The 20,811-nt window shown below is 40.3% G+C and overlaps 1 protein-coding gene across 6 annotated transcripts in view; it reads right to left on the reverse strand.

Annotated features, from left to right (window-relative positions):
- The window catches only part of XPO4 (exportin 4), a 135,665-nt gene that overhangs the window by 102,852 nt on the left and 12,002 nt on the right, over positions 1 to 20,811 (reverse strand). Inside the window, exons 2-3 of one of the 6 annotated variants that reach the window (XM_043504279.1) lie at positions 19,496 to 19,575; positions 17,686 to 17,822 (exon numbers count right to left, since the gene is read on the reverse strand). The exons of 4 other annotated variants lie outside the window; for them this stretch is intronic. The gene's annotated coding sequence lies outside the window, so the exon portion shown is untranslated. The remainder of the gene's footprint in view (positions 1 to 17,685; positions 17,823 to 19,495; positions 19,576 to 20,811) is intronic. One more of the 6 variants, XM_043504280.1, reaches the window with a different exon arrangement.

Below are 20,811 nucleotides of genomic sequence, written 5' to 3' on the forward strand. Positions count from 1 at the left end.
AGGGATTTAAAGGTGTTTACCCTTCCCTTTATATTTTTATAACAGTCCCCCTACTCCATCAGAAAATGAAGAAACTTCAAAACAAGAAAACTTCTTCACATTAGGACAGGGATAGTACTGGAGCTTTTTAGCAGTTGATCAGCCTCGTAAGACAGAGGAAATTCTGATAATCAGAGTCATAGGACTGGAAGGGACCTCGAGAGGTCATAGTCCAGTCCCCTGCCCTCAAGGCATCTCAAGATATAGCATGTATTTTTTAGGCAGTACAAATTGGCTTAGATTTTCATAGTAAACCTGAATATGTATGGAAAATTACTACAGATGCTAACCAAAAGAATATTGTGGCTACTCTACATGACTTCATTTGACGCAAAGTCTATTTTTATATTCAAGCAAATAACCTGCACATGACCCTCACTGTCTTCTACAGCACCACCAAAGATATTTCAAAAGGAAGACCATGAGGTTACTGAAAGTAGACCAGGTGAGAAGGAAAAGTGAGGGACCTACTCAGATGGAAGATCTGCTTGATTAGCCTACCACAAGATCCATTTAACAGACTTCCATGTTATTCTACATTTGGCATTTAGTTTTGGTACAAAAACAAAATCAAATCAATAACAAAGCATCTCCTCAAAAAGTAGGCGATGTAAGACTATAACAATGTTACAACAATAAGCCCAAGTTTAAAAATTACATTATGGAGTCACTGGTTGCAGCTCCATAGAAAAGTCTGTGTTTTATCACATTTGCATTTAAATGTGATTTTAAAAAACCCGCCACACCCAAGGCACAGAGATAGTAACTTTTACATTGAAATAGATTTGGAATGGATTCCAAATTGCTGATGGCACTATAGCTCAACTTAATGACTCAATCATAATTAGTACATGGCCTAACACCAGAAATAACTCCTGCTAACCAAAAAGCTATTTTAAGGCAATGCTAAGTTCCATATTTTTAACAAAGTATTTAAGATGGTTACTGTTCTTAGTGCTTCATCAGATCCAGGTTGTGTGTATGCTCATTAACACACCCCGCCATGTTGCTGCTCCTTTACAAATATATGGTCAGACTTATCTATAGTATATATGAATAGATAGGATATGTGTCATCTCAGATTGCTATTGTCTACTCCCCTCAAACTGAACAAGGTCAGTTCTTGCATAAAAGATCAAGCAAAAAACAATTCTGCAGGAAGCTATGTTAGCAGTTCAATAAATCACATTTTTCCCTAATCTGTGCCCCAACATGGAACTAAGGGCACTCTGCTGTTCAAAGTGTTTCCAGTCAGGAAATTTATTTATTTATTTGCAGTAGTAAAGGTGCTAGCCTGGGTGTCATATGCAAACTTCAATCTGGATAACTGGATTGTGCCTATCTACATTTCTTCTAAAGTTTTAATCAGAGAGAATATTCTTCAATTCCTGTCCTAAACTTGAGAAGACTTGTTGTGCTTTGGCCAACAGCTGCTGTGTTCCATTAGTTAAAGAAATGATTTGTGCAGATAGAAAATAAATCTGCAAATCACTTTGGAAACTCTGAAATGAAAGTTACATCAAACATATTGCTTTACAACTATTAACTGATGAGTCTTATTCTGCAGTTACCACACAAATCACATAAATGACACATGCCTCAGCTTATACCTATTTTACTGTATTAGTAGGTCACTAGTTTCTCTTGGCTAGCAAAGACACTCTTTTTAGTAGTTTATCTATACAATGATTAGTAGATTTATAGATTTTAAGGCCAGACGGGACCATCAGATCATATATGGTGACCAATATTTCACTCTGACTAAAGCACATCTCCAGAAAGACATTAGGTTTTATTTGAAGAGTTTAAGAGCTAGAGAATCCACTTCATTTGGTATTTGTTCCTCACTATTAAAAATTTGTGCCTCATTTCTCACTTGAATTTGTCTGGCTTTAACTTCCAGCCATTCTGATTTTCATTGGTTTGTAACCATTAACACATGTTGAGTTGCAACTAAATATAGCATTTACAATAAATGTGGTGCTTCTTTTTGCTAACCCAGAAGACAGACTATATCTACATATATTTTATTTAAGTAATTATATAGTTTAATTTACATTTTTTCATAGTCTTAATTTTTACATTTTTATGATATTAGAAAATGGCGGATGGTGCATTTCTTATTTACTAGATTAATTTGTTGTGATTTGTGTCAAGTTCTATTTTGATGAAAATTCAGAATTTTGCACAAAAAGCATTTTAATTATTGTAATTAAATAAAATAACCTTAGATATGCTAGGTACATAAAGTTATAAAAACATACTTTGCGTTTAAAATTGATTTATTAAACAAAGGAAGTATTATATGTAATTAATAAACTGAACTAGTTGTTTCTGGTCACCATGTCCTTCAAGATTTTAAACCTAGTAGATCTCAGCCTCTCACACCTGGTTTTTATTCATAGATTGCAAGAAGAAAACAAGCTTTCCTGCTTTTTCAGGCTCCCAATTAGTTTCTTAACTTTGAATGAACTAGTCATTGAACTGAACTAACTAGCTAAATTGAAAAGAAGAAAACATCTTTTCTTTGCCCCCACAGAAGAGGCTTCTCCTGTCAAAAGCTGGTTTAGCACTTCATCAAACTCTAGTTCCAGATGCATAGCCATTGACTTCATTTTCTTTAAAAAATGGCAGCAAACATATTAACATTTAATCTTATTCTTACTCTTCCCCTTATCCCATCAAATGGGGTTGAGCTGTCATGCATCCTCCACCGTCTTCATCTCTCTGAGGTGGCACTAAGGTCCACCTGCTTACCATCTTCTTTGATGCAATTCATCCATTGCTTTCTTGGCTTTCCTTGAGGTCACTTTTCTACCACCCTCTCCTGCCATGCCATCTTCACCAAGTCCCCATCATCCATCCTCTGCATGTGTCCAAACCAGCAAAGTCACACTTGATAGATTTTGTCAGCCACATCACAGACACTGACTTTCATCTTAATAGATTCTGAAATGAAAGCAACTCCTCTTGTAGCATGAAGACATCTCATCTCAAACATCAGTAGGTACTGAATCTACCATTTCTTTATCATCCATATTTCCACACCTTACCGCACTGCAGAGCTCCCCACTAGTCTATAAAGTTGGGCTTTAAGTCTCAGTGGCTAACATTGGTCATACACAACCCCTGAAATAATATTCTACACTCTTGCAGCACTCCCTTATCTGTACTGTATCATGTTCCAGCTCATCATCTTCCATGACTCAGCCATCAAGCTACTTGAACTGGTCAGACTTGCTTAGTCTCACTCCATTAATCTCTACATCCAGTTTCCCTGTGGCACCTCTACTGACCCAGAAGACTTCAGTCTTAGTCATGCACATTTTCATCTCATGGCAGCTTAGTAGGTCATACCACTGGTTTACTATTTCCTCTTGGTCTTTTTCTGATTATGTTCTTATTGCTATCTCATCTGAATATAGCAGTTTATCTTTTCCTCTTGGGATCTTCCTGCTGACATAGTCCTTCAATATGATAAACAGCAGCGGATTTAGGGTCAACCCCTGGCGCAGTCCAACATTCACTTCAAAGGGACTTGAGATTTCAAAACATATTTGGATCACTGTGTGTTAGGTGATCTATATAGGGCATTCATCATAGTTAATAAATCAGACACTCCACATTTCCTCAGCAGTCGTATGAGCATATTTCTGTCTACTTTATCATATACCTTTCCCATGTTGATAAAAGCCCAGAAGCTATTCTATTGGTACTCTAGCCATTTCTCTATCCCTTGCTGAAGTACAAACATGGCACCTGTGGTCCCTTGGCCTTGCTTAATGCCAAACTGTTCTTGTTCAATTCTTTGTTCACTATGACCTCAAATTCTTATCAGTCACTGCTTTCCAGGCTCTAGTCTTTCATTCTGTAGGTATGGTCTGCATTCTTTGTTTCTAGATGTATGATCTTCCATCTGGGTGTATTAAAACTCGTTTGAATGGTCCCAACATACTAAGTGATCCAGATCATATATCATAGAATCATAGACTATCAGGGCTGGAAGAGACCTCAGGAGGTCATCTAGCAGCTCAAAGCAGGACCAATCCCCAATTTTTGCCCCTCGCTGGCACCTGACCAAAATGACAAATGAGGAGACAAAATACTTTCAAAGCTGGGGGGGGAGGGGGAGAACAAAGGGTTCTCTCTGTCTGTGTGATGCTTTTGCGGGGACCAGAGCAGGAATGCAGGTCAGAACTCCTGTAAAGAGTTAGTAAGCAATCTAGTTAGATATGCGTTAGATTCTGTTTTGTTTAAATGGCTGATAAAATTACTGAATGGAATGTATATTCCTGTTTTTGTGTCTTTTTATAACTTAAGGTTTTGCCTAGCGGGATTCTCTATGTTTTGAATCTGATTACCCTGTAAGGTATTTACCATCCTGATTTTACAGAGGTGATTCTTTTACTTTTTCTTTAATTAAAATTCTTCTTTTAAGAACCTGATTGCTTTTTTCATTATTCTTAAGATCCAAGGGTTTGGGTCTGTGTTCACCTATGCAAATTGGTGAGGATTTTTATCAAGCCTTCCACAGGAAAGAGGGTGAAGTGCTTGGGGGGATATTTTGCAGGGGAGTCGTTTCCAAGTGGGCACTTCCCCTGTTCTTTTTGTAACATTTTGGTGGTGGCAGCTTTTAACCTAAGCTGGTAAGAATAAGCTTAGGGGGTCTTTCATGCAGGTCCCCATATCTGTACCCTAGAGTTCTGAGTGGGGAAGGAACCTTGACAGAGACACAGGAGTTTCTGTCTGCACATATTCTGTGTCTTGTCACAAGATTCTTACGGTGTTTTGCTGCTCTTCACAATTGGCATTTTTCATTATTCTGCTACTTATGCTCCTCCATAGGACATCTCCAGCAGAAATACTTGTGATCTGTTAATGGAAGTTGTCAAACTGGGGAGGAAAGAAAAGACAGTTTCTTCCCTTTTCCTTCTTTTCTCATTATTCAAATCCCTGCAGCAGTCCCAGCAGCAGCCACCAAGAATTGTCTCAGAAGAAGATATTGGATTTCTACAAGCCTGTGTAGAATTTAAATCCTCCAACATATGCTGCTCTGCTCTGCTGCTGTTTTCCCTCAGAAATTTGTACCCCATCTGTTCTTGCCCTCCATTCAGATTTTCCCCAGCAGTGTAGTTGGATGTAATTGAGAAGGAAGAAATCGTTTTTTCTAGAAACTCTGGGATATAAAGGTGGGATGACAGTGTTTTCTTTCTGATGACCTGTCCAGACTCATAGTTTAAAAAGTTAGTCTGTTAGTTACAAGTCTGTCAAAGTGTTTGTAGCCTTGGCAGTTTCACATGTCACCTCATTGATTTATTCATTGTTTTTGTTGTTGAATTTTAAACTGTGTAAAACTTTTTTGAAAAGTTGAACAAATTGTGAAGAAAAAATTAGTGGCCACTATCCTGTGACCCTCGTGTGAATAATCTTTATTCACGGGTGTAGACCTATGTCATCTGTCAGACTGTGATTCCTGTGTTGCTCTGGATATCTTAGGCAGTTCCAGTTTCTCCATCCAAAAAAAGTTAACCGAAGTCAAGTAAAGTGGCAAAGTCACAGACATAAGACCGCCCGTAGTCTTTTTAATAGCGATGGAATTTGCATACACTGACTTTCTTCTTAGACTTGACATAACTATAACTGAAACGTAATATTACAACACCATGAAATTTCAGATTTAAATAGCTGTCATCCATTATTACTGTCACTATCAACCTTTGTGTTTCACCACAAAGTTCATCAGCAATAATTTAATATTTCCTTCAAGATCGTTTAAAAAAATATTGAACAGGCCTAGAACCAACCCTTGCAGAATCCCACTAACACCACCCCTATTCAGTAATGACTACAGTATCTCTCCCACTCCTCCCATTCTTACCAGGACTAGTAAGAGGAACTGTGCCACAGTTCAAGCCCCAGAAGTTCCCCCATCCCCAAGCACCAACATATGGGGTAGCAGTCCCATCAGCAATCCCCAATAAATGGCCTTACCACCCCTTTAGAGTCATCAGTCAAGAAGCACATGAAGCAGAGAAGAGAGTAAACCCAACCGCCCTGTTCTCCCCACAACTAGCATACTGATCGGCACAAAGAGCTTCTTCATGGCATTGTGCCCCCAATGACTACCTCAGCACCACCACATGGGGCACCTGATCCATTGACAAGCTCCCAAGAATGGCATAAAAAGGACCCCAGCTCTCGGAAGATACAAGTCCAGCACTGGAAGTAGCCAATGGAGTGCATCTTTACAGCACCAGCAGCAAGATGACATCATCAGGACAAGTCTTTACTGAACTTCAGTCTTGGGCTATACATCTTCACTTGGCTTTGGGACTAGGTAGTGCAAAGAGAAGGGGAAGTTCTCTTTTAGGAAATAAAAAGAAGAAGCTGGAATGACATTTCAGTTGCCCAAGTCACACTGGGGCCTAATAAGAACATAGGAAATCCCACACTAGATCAGACCCATCATCATTCTACTCTGGTGTCCTCACACCCATAGTGGACAGTACCAGATACTCCAGGGGAGATCAATACGGCCTATAGAAGACAGTTATAAAATAACATGCTTATAACGAAGTGTGTCTTCCTAACCACAGGTAACAGCTTATGCTCTGAAATGTGATGATATATATTTTTCTTATAAATATTTCCCCTAGCTATTTTTAAAGAATCCATAAACTCAGGGGTTGGACGCCATGACTGGAGAATTGCTAATATAGTACCTATTTTTAAGAAAGAAAAAAAAGTGTTTCAGGAAACTACAGGTCCTTTAGTTTGACCTCAATTGTATGCAAGGACATCTTAGAACAAATAAGTAGTTAAGGATATAGAGATAAATGGTAACTGGGATAAAATACAATAGGGTTTTACAAAAGTTAGATCATACCAGACCAACCCGATCTCTTTCCTTGAGAAGGGAACCAATTATCTAGACAAAGGCAAATGCAGTAGATCTCATCTACGTGGATTTCAGTAATGCATTTGACACAGTTCCAGATGAAAAATTAGTTAAATTGGAGAACCTGGGGATTATAATAAAAATCAAAAAGGTGAGTAAGGAACTGTTTAAAGGGAGACAACAGGTCATACTGAAAGGTGAACTGTCAGGCTGGAGGGAGATTACTAGGGGATTTCTTCAAGGATCAGTCTTGGGACCAACCTTATTTAATATTTTCATTATTGAACTTGGCACAAAAAGTGGGAGCGTGCTAATAAAATTAAAAGATTACACAAAATTGGAAAGTATTGCCAATAAAGAGAAGGAATGGAATATCATGCAAGAAATCTGGATGACCTTGAAACTGGAGTAATAGAAATGCGATCAAATTTAACAGTGCAAAGTCATGCATTTAGAGATTAACAACAAGAATTGTTGCTATAAAATAGGGATGTATCAGTTGGAAGCGACAGAGGAGGAGAAAGACCTGGGTGTATTGGTCGGGCACAGGATGAATATGAGCCACCAATGTGATGAAGCCATGTAAAAGGCGAATGTAATCTGAGGATGTATCAGGCGAGGTATTTCCAGCAGAGATGGGGAAGTGTTACCACCATTACGAAAAGGCATTAATGAGACCTCATCTGGAATACTGTGTGCAATTTTCGTCTCCTGTGTTTAAGAAAGATTAATTCCAACTGCAACAGGTGTAGAAAAGGGCTACTAGGATGATCAGTAGAATGAAGAACCTACCTTACGAGAGGAGACTTAAGGAGCTTGACTTGTTTAGCCTAACCAAATGAAGGCTGAATGGAGATATGATTGCTCTCTATAAATACATTAGAGGGTTAAACACTAGGGAGGGAGAGGAGTTATTTAAGTTAAGAGCCAATGTTGGCACAAGAACAAACGGATATAAACTGGCCATCAACAAGTTAGGTTTGAAATTAGATGAAGATTTCTAGCGATCAGAGGAGTGAAGTTCTGGAATAGTCTCCCCACAGAAGCAGTGAAGGCAAAAAACCTAACTTGTTTCAAGTCCGAGCTTCATAAGTTCACAGAGGGGATGGTGGGATGAGCTTGCCTACAAGGACGGGGGCCTACCTGCGACTTCTATTAGCAAACATCTCCAGCAGCTAAAGATGGGATGCTAGATGGGGAGGGCTCTGAGATACTACAGCGAATTCTTTCCCAAGTGTCTAGCTGGTATATATTGCACACATGCTCAGAGTCTAATGGACAGCCATATTTGGGGTCGGGAAGGAATTTCCCCCAAGGTCAGATTGACAAGACCCTGGGGTTTTTTCCTCTTCCACAGCAGCATGAGGCACAGGACATTTGCTGGTTTGAACTAGAATAAATGGTGGATTCTCTGTAACTTGAAGTCTTTACATCATGGTTTGAGGACTTCAATAATTCAGACAGAGATTATGGATCTAGTACAAGAGTGGATGGGTGAGGTTCTGTGGCCTGCAACATGTAGGAGGTCAGACTAGATGACAACAATGGTCCCTTCTGGCCTTAAGTCTATGAGTAGGGCCCTACTAAATTCATGGTCCATTTTGGTCAATTTCATGGTCAGAGGATTTTAAAAATTGTAAATGTCATGATTTCAGCAATTTAAATCTGAAATTTCATGGTGTTGTAATTGTAGGGGTCCTGACCCAAAAAGGAGTTGTGGGAGGGTCACAAGGTTAGTGTATTAGGTCGCGGGGTGTTGCGGTATTACTACCCTTACTTCTGCGCTGCTGTCTGCAGAACCGGGCCATGAGTCAGCAGCTGCCACTGTTTGGCCACCCAGTTCTGAAGGCAGCAGTGCAGAAGTAAGGGCGGCATGGTATGGTACTGTCACCCTTACTTCTGCACTGCTGCTGGCGGGGCACTGCCTTCAAAGCTACTCTCCCAGCCAACAGACGCTGCTCTCCCGCCACCCAGCTTTGAAGTCAGCACAGAAGTAAGAAGGGCAATACCATGACTCACCCTATGATAACCCAGTGACACTCCCGCAACTCCCTTTTGGGTCAGGACCCCCAATTTGAGAAACACTGGTCTCCCCCATGAAATCTGTACAGTATAGGGTAAAAGCACACAAAAGATTAGCTTTTGGGGTGGGGGAGAAGGGGGGTCCAGATTTCACAGTCTGTGATGCATTTTTCATGGCCGTGAATTTGGTAGGGCCCTATCTATCAGTCTACAAGAATGAAACTTAAAACAGGGAAAGGGTTAAACAAAAATGGACAAGGATTGATAACCTGATAATCAGCAGTCAGGTGGGCACAACTTAAAAATCTAAAAAGGCCAATAGGTCGAACAGAGCACTCAAGAGCAGAAAAAAAATGTTTTTAAAAGGAGGAAAAGATTTTTTTGAACACCCAAATCTGCATATGTAGCCCACATACTCACAAATAAATAACCTAAGCACATCTTCTACCCCATCCATATGCTGTCTGAACAGACAAGTAACTCTGGGACAGAAATTTGTTTTCTTAGATATCTGAAGTGCCCAACACACTTTTGGACTATTTATGTTAAACAAAAACAATACAAGCCTCTTGTGTTTTTACATGAATTTCAGCTCCCTTATTACCCCCATCTGTCACTGGGGGTACAGTTGACCAGTTACATACAGCAGTATCTCAAAATTTATAGCATCTAATACTTTTTCCATTACATATTTTAATAATCACTTGATTAAGTTTTCTATTAAAGCATGTTTTAGTAACCAGTTTGTAGCATTAACTAAGAGCTGCATGTTTTTGTTAAAAACACCTGGCATAACAGTAAGCAGGCACCAGATGTATTGTTTTCATTCTTTGTAGAAAGATTTACTATACTAGCTCTAAGGGTTGTATATTTTCACACCCCTTATGTAATGCAAGAATACAGCAAATCATGGCTGAATTTAATTTAAGAAATGTCTCTTTCTATAATTACTAGAAGGGAACTCTAAAAATTAGTTGGCTACACAGCAGAATAATTAAGTATTCTTCCAGACCTTACTATTTTTAACAAAAATGACACAGACGGTGCATTGCAGTGCTTTAGACTGGTACTCACAGTCTTTCCACCTACAGAAAATGTCTCATATGAACAGTGAAGCCTAAACACAGTACTAAGGGAGGGCAAATATGCCTACCAGAGGACTTTCTTAAAAGAAACTGATCAAATTGCTCCCACCTGCTACTATTCAAGTCAGGAGGAACTATCTTGCCAAAGGCAATGTTTATGCCTGCAAGTGAAGTGAATTGCAAACTTGTCAAGAACAGAAATAAAAAATCCTTGAGATCTCTAATGAAAGTGTAATTTAATTAAATTTACATTGCATACTCTCCAAACTGATCCTGCTTAAATACTGTTAAAAGCCTTGCCTTTCCTCGCTGTCAAGTCAAACAACACAGTTATTCCTGGAGTTTTGTGGACCACTAGTGGATTGCAGAGACAGTTGATTACATGGTAGGGGTTCTTCTGCCTCAATACCATAGCCTTCAAAATGGTATGCTATGAAGAGGAGCCTGGAGCCTGTAACAGGCAAAAAACAAGGCAAAGCTAGCCAAGCTGAATCAGCATGTCCATAAGAGAATTTCAATTTGAGCCGAAGTCTAAGATTTGAGCAAAGGCTTTATACATTAGATCTGCAAAAGCCAATAAGGGGACCTAAGATTTTCTAAAAGTATAAAGGACTTTCATTTTCTGAAAGTATTCCAAAATGAATTATGATACAATCTATTTAAGCACCCCATTGCCAAGCATTTTTCAATTTATATTTGGAACCCACGCATGACTGTCAGAGGAACTACCTCCTACACATTTACTATCTCATCTCTTGCCATCATGATGATTTTTAACTTTAAACAAAATCTGCCTTCTTCACCTTCTGGTTTTACTAGAGTAGTCTTTTAATTAAGTCCTTTGCAAGTTGAGGTATGTGCTAAATTTCATAATGAACAGCAGTTTGCCTTCATTCTTTTTATATAATATTTTCAATACATATAAAAGCAACATACACCTGCACCTCCTTCGTATGCCACGTTTTAGCACTGAGGTGTTTCTCACCATCTTTGCCACATTCACTCACTTCTTATTCCTATAAAGTTTTCTCTCTTCCCAAATCCATTGCAACCTCTACCTCCTTTCTTGATTGTGCTCTTAAAGGAAGTGATAGGCGGGTTTTCAGGTCACTGCATCCTCATAGTCCTAAATCACAGAAACTGTTGCTTTGGTTAAGCATTGGAGCTGACCAGAAGAAGTCAATTCCATTTCATGGTAGGCAGTGACTTTTGAGGTTTCAAAATTTATTTTAATTCTGCACTGGAACAAAACCAAAACCTTCCTAATGTTTTTGCAAAAACAGAATTGTGTCAAAAATATCTGGTTTTTGACTGAAACCTGAGCTTTCTGATGCAGGCACATAGACATGCAAATTCACCTGCCTATCTATCCGGATAGGACACTGGTCTGGGATATCAGACACCCAGGTTCATGTCCCTGCTCTGCCTGATTCAACTCTACATTAGATGCAGAAGAAAAATTCAGCTTTTAACCATCTTAATTTAAATGAAACAAGCACAGAAACAGTTTCCTTACCTTGTCAAATCCTTTTGTAAAAAAACTCTCTTTTTTTAGTAGTTTACATTTAACACTGTACTGTACTGTACTGTGTTTGCTTTTTTCATCTCTCTACTGCTGTCTGATTGCTTACTTCCAGTTCCAAATGTGGTGGGCAGTTCACCAGACAGTTTGTAACTCTGGTGTTCGTATCTCTGAGGTTCTACAGTATATTTATTAGCACAGAAGTCAAGGGTACCAAGTTTAGTGCTAAAATAATACATACTGCCACAGGATCACCAGTGTAGCTACTCTGACCTTTACTGTCAGTCTCCTCACATTCCCTAATTTTATGAATCTCTGATTTACTGTCCAGTGTATAATACCGCTGGGCAAGTGTCCACAGAGCAGAACAACCTAAAACTGCATTAGTTTCTTTAGATACTTCTTTTGCCAGCCTCTCAGCAAGTACTATTAAAACACAAGCAGTCCAGATTCCATCCACTCCATGGAAGACTACTGCAAGAGAATTTGGAAAAAAAGCAGTATTCCCACAAGAATTAAATACTTCCCCATATTCACTACTTTAACTTGTCAGTGTTGAACCAGATTCCGACAGCCCACACACAGAGTACACCACTGCAGATGTACATACATAGCTACAGCTTTTCTGTCAATATACAACATGTTGCGGGCCTAAGATTCAAGTGACACATTCAGTCTAGGTTTAGAATTTTTATTAAAAATGTTTTTATAAAGTTACAGCCAACAAACTTTTCAATAATTTCTAGAGATTCCAATGGAAACTTTAAAAAGTCAAATTGACAACCCCTGCAACTGAAACACTGCTGTATATTGCTAGTCTGAGAATCTGAAAATAAAGCTGACTAGTTAGTTTTGTATTTCCTCTTAACTTGGACAATGAAACAGTAAAAAACATAAATGGTGAAAAGTAAATTATATGATAAGTGTTTATCCACACAGTAATTCAGGAATTTACTTAACTCCATGTGTAGACAAGCCCTTAGACTCTTTAAATTCACACCAAACTTTTGTCCCCAATATTATTCCGCATCAGATATATTTCAAGATTCTGTTCCACATCTTTGAATCCTAGAGCATAGGTATTTGAGGGGCCACCTCTTTCTCCAGACCCAGCAAGACAGCTGCATTAGACAGGAAAGATAAAGCCGACTGAATCCAGATTCAAACACTCCCAAGGTAATGCATTCCTAGGGAGGTGGTAGAATCTCCTTCCTTAGAGGTTTTTAAGGTCAGGCTTGACAAAGCCCTAGCTGGGATGATTTAACTGGGACTTGGTCCTGCTTTGAGCAGGGGGTTGGACTAGATGACCTTCTGGGGTCCCTTCCAACCCTGATATTCTATGATTCTATGATTCTATGATTTTCAGTAAGGGACCCTTAGTTATGCAAGGGTTTTCAATTTTTTGTACTGTATATCACAAGTAAAAGCAATCTCAGGTACCATCTTCCTTCCTATTCATGACCTGCAACTACTTACATGTTAAACCAATATTAGAAAACATATTTAACATCTTTTAGCTGTCTTAATGTGATTCAACAACCAGAAACAAGATGACAACTTGTCACCAGCTAGCTCTCCAGAGCAAGTTCTCTGCAAGTCACCAGTGGCTCATGGATCACAGTTTGAGAACCACCAACTGTACACTCTTTTGGGCAGGCACAGCCTCTTCATTATGTGCACATTCAGTGTCTAGCACAATCCAGCCAAGATCCCCAACTGGAGCCTCTATACCCTACAGCAATACAAATAAGCAATAATAATAATTGCAAGACCCAGAACAGGCAGAGTTTCTGTCTTGCAACTTTTAGAGCATAATGCAACATTCTTATCCTTCCTCTAACAAAATGGATGCCAAAATGGTTCCAGGTTCTGAGATAAACAGCACCAAGATTCAATTCCTTCTAAGTAAGCAATTTAATCTTGGAATAAGGGTGAATGGGGTAAAGCCCTCACTCTCTTTCTGTATATGCTTTACCAGCACCCATGCAACTCCACCAGTGAAAGCACTAGTATAGTTAGGGCACAGGGGTTAGAAGATACAAAGTTAAACAACACCTGTGCCTCCTCTCATCCTGTCTGTATTACTGATTCACCTGTAGCTACCATCAATAGAGTTGCATTAGTACTAAACTAATCGGGAGGGGGGGGGGGAAATTAGTGTACATGCACTCTGTAGTGGTCAGTTTGTGGATAGGTAGAAGACAGATGTTGATAGGTTAGACTTGAGGTTATTTGTGGAAAGATTAATTTTCCTGACCTCTGTATTAGTTGTCTTAGGACTCCTGTGTACTGGTAATGTAATCCATTCCATGTGAATCAGCAGGAGACTTCCAATTTCTGTCTAGGTACTTCATTCACCTGCAAGGACCACAAGCAGCCCCATAGGCTAGTTTGGGCACTCCTGCTGTAAGTCTTTGAGAGATTATGGAAGTTATTTTTAATGGTGCTTTTCTGTCTAAAATAAAGTTATCACCACACAAAGTTAGGACAGATATATATTTATGGTAATTGCAGAACTGCTTCCTTAATGTACAAAGATGGCTTAATGCAAAAATTAAGTTTAGGCAGAACAGACTCTCAATCTCTGCCTTATCTATTTACTAGACTTACAGCATGTACAACACCGCCAGCTCTCTCTCGCCTACTGCAGAACACATTCTCTACTTTTGCTGTACTTACATGAACAAAAAAGGTAAGTAATGAGCTTGTAATGTGCGTTCTTTTCTTTCTAGTCTACGACTTCAAGGTTGCCCAAAATTATAGCACTGCTATAATTGCTGCACTAAATTCTACAAAGGTGACAATATCATCCCATGAAGTCTGTCTTAGGGAATGTTTATACAACCCGCCGGATCGGAGGGCAGCGATCAATTCAGCGGGGGTCGATTTATCACGTCTGGTCTAGACATGATAAATCAACCCTCGAGTGCTCTCCCGTTGACTCTTGTACTCCATCGCCGGGAGAGCGGCAGCAGTCACAGCGTGAGTAGGTCTAAGTACGTTGAATTCAGCTACATTATTCACGTAGCTGAAGTTGCTTAACTTAGACTGATCTCCCCCCCACTGCAGACCAGGCCTTAGAAAGCAAGTTTTTTGCAGGTGATGTGAGTGGGAGGTTGCAGGGTAAAATTCATCACCTTAGCCTGAAGGTAAGGCATGGGGGTATAGGAGTCTAAGGGATGGAAGAGCAGCCACAGCTCTGCAGAACCATTTGCAAAACCAGTGCATGATGGTCAGGGTTGAGGGGCAGGAGACAGCTGATCTATAAAAAAGAAAAAAGTTTTAAATGCAAAAGTTGTATGTATACAATCATATCCATCTCCAAACCACTCTATATGACACTTATCTTCTTAAAGTTTAAGCTCTACAGGGTAGGAACATGTCTGTTTGTGCAGTATCTAGCTCTGGGTATTACTGCAACATAAATTTAAATAGTGAGGGCCACTAGATTCTTGTCATTGTGAATTCAATGTACCTCTCCCCTGACTTCCTCTAAACCAACCTTTGTTGGGCCAGTGCAGACACACGCATAGTGTGCACATGGTGCAGAGAGCTGAGCCTTTCACTTCAGGATGAATTTTAAATCAAGACCACAACTGCCAGCATATTTAATCTAAATTTTTAAATATGCTCTCCAGAAGGAAGCCTGATATACAGTGTCTCAAGCTGGAAGTATTTTTGTTTACCAAATTATGGAGCAACAATAGGTGCTCTACAATTAAGGCTGAAGCGAACTTCCCATTATAATCCCACTTTTCAACCCTTCCTCCACCAATCTTTCTGAAATTTCACAGGCATCATTTCATCTCACAATAGAATTTAAGGAAGTTTGATAAAAGCCAGAAAAGGAGTTTTAAAGTTTGAAAAATCACCTGAAGTTCACTTTTTAAAGAGCTTTTTTTGACTCAGAATATGGTATATCCAAGATGACTTGGCCAAGATTGTTTTGTTAGCCTTGCTGAAAAGTGCCCTTCAGAATTTTAGTGTATTAGTGGAAAAGTTACAAAGGGCATGGCTACACTTGCAGATGTAGAGCATTTTGAGTTAAACCAGCCTTTGGAGAGTGCAGTAGGGAAAGCGCTGCAGTCTGTCCACATTGACAACTTCAAGCACACTGGGGTGGCCACATTTGTGGCACTTGCACCGGCATTGGGAGCAGTGCATTGTGGGCAGCTATCCCAGCATGCAAGTGACTGCAACATGCTTTTCAAATGTGGGGGATGGAGTGGAGTATGTTGTATGTATGTGGGGGGAGAGAGCATGTCAGCATGCTGTCTTGTAAGTTTAGACAGCCACAGACTCCGCTCCCTCCCCTCTCTCTCTCCCTCACACACAGCATTCCACACTAATGGCTTGCTTTGTTTCGGAGCAGATAAGCAACCCGCTGTCAGAAATGGAGCTTTCAAAGGGCATATCCTGCAGCAATTCAAAAACAATGACAAGAGTGGCCACTTGACTTAAGGGGATTATGGGATGTTTCCAGAGGCTGATCAGAGTGCAATAATGCAACACCTTGTTCACACTGGCGCCGTGGCGCTCCAGCAGGAGCGCAGCAAACATTATTCCACTCGCCAAGATGAAGTACTAGCAGTGCTATAGCCGCGGAGTCAGAGCGCTCTATGCGCCTTGCCAGTGTGGACAGGTAGTGAGCTAGTGTGCCCAGGGCTCCTTTATTGTGCTGTTCCTCGTAAGCGTAGCCAAGCCCAAAGACACAAAAGAAAAACATAAGATCAACCTGTGATGCACTACAGTAAGCCCATGTCTACTCTAGGGGGACTGCAGCAGCATAACCATGGTGCTGTAGCTATGCCAGCACAACCCTGTAGTGGAGACACAGCCTATAATGACAGAAGCGGGGTTTCTACCTCCCCAAGCAATGACAGCTTAAAAATGGAAGAATTATTCTGTTTACCCAGCTGTGTCTACACTAGGGTTAAGTTTGGCATAGCTACAGGACTCAAGGACATAGCTATACTGACCTAAATTTAAAGGGTAGACCAGGCCTGAGGTAGGCAAAGCAGCACGTAAACAAGGACTTGTGAAAGCATAGTCCAGGGAGTGCTTGGAGGAGGAAAAAAATTGAGAAGAGTACATGTCCAACCAAGGCACTCTATAGCATCAGGAGGCAAAGAAGTACTGGGAAACTGAAAAATTTTATATTGAGAAATTCTGCATATTAAAAACTCTTCTCTCCCCGACCTGAAACAAATTTAAACTGTCTGCTACTTGCAGGGCTTTTTCTGGATGAGGCTTTTTCTGATTTTCTCAACATTAGTCTAAAATGAAAAAATATTCTGTGCAGAATTTTGTGTATGGTAAAGTGGCAGGATGCAGCTCATTTTTGTTTTTTTGTTTCTCTCCTTGTCTGTTACCTATGGTGACAGCCTGGGTCACACACCTACAGAGTTGCTTTCATGTCTTTAAAGAGTTACATTTATTTTTAAATATTTATAAATTAAGTAGATCTCCTAAGGACTTAAGGCACTGAAGAGGGAAAAAAAGTAAGTAGATGGAAAGGGTGCAGCAGACACAGTACTGAGCTGTGTTACTTGGTCTTGGAATAAAGGGTCCTGGGAAGGGCAAAATGAGATGGAGGGGAAGGGAGGCATGGAAAGGCAGAGAGTCTTATTCAGGTTGAACTTTACTGCTTAAAAATTAAGAAAACTTTAAACACTTAAAACGCATCTCTTCTGATTCGTTCTGTTTCATAATCTGTGTTTCTCATATCACATTCACGTACAACTCCTTCCACCCCAAAACTCCACTTCTACAGACTTACCAAAACCTGGAGGAGAACCCAGATCAAACGATCTGTCAGAGCACAGTTTCTTTCCTGTGGACTTTTTAAATTGCCTTGACATATACTTTTGATGCTCATTTAAAAATTCAGAAAATTAATCTTTAAATCAAGTTTGATTGTGTGTGAAGACAAAGTGTTTCAACAGACTGCAGAGAACACCAAAAACAATATTACACTCTTCAAAAATTCTACATCCCTTTAAAAAGCCCAATGCCATGAGAACCTTTGGTCATATTAAATCCCTACCCAATTCACAATGCCCACCCAAAATTTTACAAAAATATACACCAAGTCAAAACAGATGACATCCATTTCCTACCCAAGGAATCCATTTCAATTATGACATCTTAAATTCTGCAGAAATTGATGGCTTCTCATCCTCCTGTACTTGCCAAAGCTCCCCCTCATCATTTGCAAGCAGACACTCCAAGCACAATTCTAGAGTATGTCTGGTATCTGCAATAAGAACACAGACTTCCTCATTCATAGAATATCAGGGTTGAAAGGGACCTCGTCCAATCCCCGCTCAAAGCAGGACCAATCCCCAACTAAATCATCCCAGCCAGGGCTTTGTCAAGCCTAACCTTGAAAACCTCTAAGGAAGGAGATTCCACCACCTCCCTAGGTAACCCATTCCGGTGCTTCACCACCCTCCTAGTGAAAAAGTTTTTCCTAACATCCAACCTAAACCTCCCCTACTGCAACTTGAGACCATTGCTCCTTGTTCTGTCATCTGGGACCACTGAGAAAAGTCTAGATCCACCCTCTTTGGAACCCCCCTCCAGATAGTTGAGGGCTGCTGTCAAATCCCCCCTTACTCTTCTCTTCTGAAGACTAAACAATCCCAAAACCCTCAGCCTCTCCTCATAAATCATGTGCTCCAGTCCCCTAATCATTTTTGTTGCCCTCAGCTGGACTCCATCCTTCTTGTAGTGTGGGGCCCAAAATGGGACACAGTACTCCACAGGAGGCCTCACCAATGTCAAATAGAGGGGAATGATCACGTCCCTTGATCTGCTGGCAAAGCCCCTATTTATACAGTCCAAAATGCCATTAGCCTTCTTGGCAACAAGGGCACACTGTTGACTCGTATCCAGCTTCTCGTCCACTGTAACCCCTAGGTCCTTTTCTACAGAACTGCTGCCTAGCTGTTCTGTCCATAATCTGTAGCAGTGCATGGGATTCTTCCGCCCTAGAGTGCAGGACTCTGCACTTGTCCTTATTGAACCTCATCAGATTTATTTTGGCCCAATCCTCTAATTTCTCTAGGGCCCTCTGTATCCTATCCCTACCCTCCTGCATATCTACCACTCCTCCCAGTTTAGTGTCATCTGCAAACTTGCTGAGGGTGCAGTCCACACCATCCTCCAGATCATTAATGAAGATATTGAACAAAATCAGCCCCAGGACCAAACCTTGGGGCACTCCGCTTGATACCAGCTGCCAACTAGACATGGAATCCCATTGATCACTATCCATTGAGCCCAACTATCTAGCCAGCTTTCTATCCACCTTATAGTCCATTCATCCAGCCCATACTACTATAATTTGCTGGCAAGAATACTGTGGAAGACCGTATCAAAAGCTTTGCTAAAGTCAAGGAATAACACATCCACCGCTTTCCCCTCATCCACAGAGCCAGTTATCTCGTCATAGAAGGCAATTAGATTAGTCAGGCATGACTTGCCCTTGGTGAATCCATGCTGACTGTTCCTGATCACTTTCCTCTCCTCTAGAAGTGCTTCAGAATTGATTCCTTGAGGACTTGTTCCATTCATTTAATTTCCTTCATTCATTTAACATCCTTCTTGGCTAGTCAATGAAGTATTGACATCTGCTTGAAAGGAAGATGTCTATCTTACTTCCAGCCAGAGAAAATACGATATCAACAGAAAAAGAGCAGCATTTTGGAGGAGATACAGAAACACGCCCAACAAAAGAAACTAAAAAACACTCCACCTATAGACTACCAGATGTCTAACTTTGTCCAGTTTTAGGCCAAAATGGTGGCAGAATGAAAGGAAAAAGTTTGAAATGAAAGTGACCAATATTTTGGAACTGCAGAAAATCTTCAATTTTATTACATTTTTATTCAGATTAAAAAGAAAATACTACATTTTAACACTTACAGCTTTAAGATCAGATGTAGAAATATAGCTCTTTTACTGCTCATTCTCTCTCTCTCTCTCTCTGGATAATTAGTTCTTTGCTTTAAAAAAAAAAAAACACCACCACCACATTTTCAAAAAATGAGCACTCCTGAAGCCATTCTAAACTGCAACGACAGAGTTTACAAACCCCAGTTTTCAAACTGGAAAGGAAGGAGTTAAAGAGCTGCTTTGGGCCCAGGCATCACAGGCTGAATGAGAAGCTTAAGAAGTAGAACAGAATAGTTTAGTAGCAGGCAGGCAGTGGATCTACACTCCAAGATCCTTGGGAGTACCATAGGAGCTCTTGCTGCGCGAGGCCTGGCAACAGTGACCTAACCAAGGCCATGTCTACACTAGCAAGATTACAGCAGCACAGCTGCCCCGATGCAGCTGTGCTACTGTAAGCAAACTAGAGTAGCCACTTTATGCTGATGGGAGAGAGCTCTCCTGTCGACATAATAAAACCATCCCCAAGGAGCAGCAGTAGCTGGGTCAGTGGGATAAGTTTTCCCACCACCACAGTGCTATGCACTCTACCACATACGCCAGTGAAACTTATGTTGCTCAAAGGTTGTTTTTTTCACACTGAGAGGACAGACTACTGAAGGGCAGAGCAGCTATAGGAAAGGGCGATGTCCAGGAGGAAGACAGCCTGCCATACCCCACCTAGCCAGTAGGCAGCATTAGTGGGGAGTATCCCCCTTCACATGCATCTAAATAAACTAACCGATTTTTAAAAGTTTTGAACATTCATCAGCTCCCCTTGACGCAAGTTTCCAGGTGTTCATCATTGTAGAAAATCAGAACACTTATTTAGGTACTGAAATTAGGATTCACACACCCACTTTAAAAAAAAATCTTGGCCAGTTTAATATTAAACTTCTTCACCAGACTTTTTTTTGGGGTATCCAGAGAAAATGGTTGTAATTTGAGCATTAGGATAGCTCCAAAATAGCATCTATTGTCTCCTCTCATTTCAACACATTCTCCCCCATGTACAATTCATTGTAGTCAAGTTACCAAACACCTGTTATTAATCCCACTTAAAACAGCCTAGCAAAATAAAGGCTTTATAATTAAGCCTATCTCCCTTGGGAAGAATTTGTTTGTTTGTAGACATAGTGAGCAATGTATCTTTAGTTGTTTATTCAGTCATCACAGTAAAAGCTGGACCAGTAGATTTTGTAGCTGGCCGATACATTTCCTTGACAATGATGCAAAGCTATTTTGTAATACAGGAAGCTACCAAAAGGGAACATGACAGAGCTTGAAGGAGAAGCAAAGAAGGGGCAGTC

Source organism: Dermochelys coriacea, chromosome 1 (assembly GCF_009764565.3).
Source record: "Dermochelys coriacea isolate rDerCor1 chromosome 1, rDerCor1.pri.v4, whole genome shotgun sequence".
Classification (NCBI taxonomy): domain Eukaryota; kingdom Metazoa; phylum Chordata; order Testudines; family Dermochelyidae; genus Dermochelys; species Dermochelys coriacea.